This window comes from Aplysia californica, unplaced genomic scaffold, assembly GCF_000002075.1.
Source record: "Aplysia californica isolate F4 #8 unplaced genomic scaffold, AplCal3.0 scaffold00032, whole genome shotgun sequence".
Taxonomy (NCBI): domain Eukaryota; kingdom Metazoa; phylum Mollusca; class Gastropoda; order Aplysiida; family Aplysiidae; genus Aplysia; species Aplysia californica.
Window position 1 is genome coordinate 1,949,951 of NW_004797302.1, and position 1,035 is coordinate 1,950,985.

The window sequence follows — 1,035 nt, forward strand, 5'->3', positions numbered from 1 at the left end:
TGTCTGTCTGTCTGTCTGTCTGTCTGTCTGTCTGTATGTCTGTCTGTCTGTTTGCCTGTCTGTCTCTTTCTCTCTCTCCTCACCTCTCTGCCCCCCCCTCTCTCTCTCTCTCTCTCTCTCTTTCTCTCTCTCTCTCCACGACCCCCATACCCCTCCCCCTCACTACTCACCATCCCGCCTCCTTCCTCCTCCTCTTTCATGTTTATCAACTGGAAAGTCCTTAACACAGCAGGATGACCACAGCTCCCCTGATAGGTTTTTCTCGAAAGCTTAACCACAGAACAGGGAAAACTAGAGAGTGCGCATTGAGTTAGCAACTGTGGTAGCTTGTAGGGGACAATACCCCCCCCCCCCCCTCATCCTCCCACTTCGCTGACCATGCTTCCGGGACTCTTTCCTTTAAAAAAAATGTAGCTCTTTTACGCCCCCATCGATGCAAATTAGACTATTTAGGAGGGGGATTCCAACCCTGCCTGTTACGGTCAACCCGAGTTGAGAGCGATAATGTATCCCAGCAGCAAGATGAAGATACTCGGTGGGTGGTTGGCAGATGGTCTGGTGTGGTTTGCTCTTTCTTTCCTATCAAATATCTATCGTCTTTATCCCCCCCCTCTTTTTTGGTGTTTTTTACTCCCTTATAGCACCTCTAATCTTCAGCACTTATATGACCTTATTGCAAGTGCTGTAAAACTCTTTAGAAAAAAGGGAGATAACTCTTTAGAAAAAAAGAGATACTCGAGAGAAATTCTTCTCACATAGGAATCGAACTCAGGTTTTCTGCTAGCGGCAACGGCAATGAATTAAGCGTTTAAACGCTACGCTGCAGCACTGAGACTCCACTAAAGAGTGATTTATGAAATCAGAACATTCTTTTTTTCCTCGCTCAGGATCGTAAAATAAAAGGATCAAATCAGCCTGCTTCCCAAATGATCTAATTTTCGTTAACTGTTCGAACATGACAGTAAAACAAACAATGGGGGAGAGAGAGACGAATCGAGATAGATACATAGAGATAGATACAGAGAGAGAGAGAGA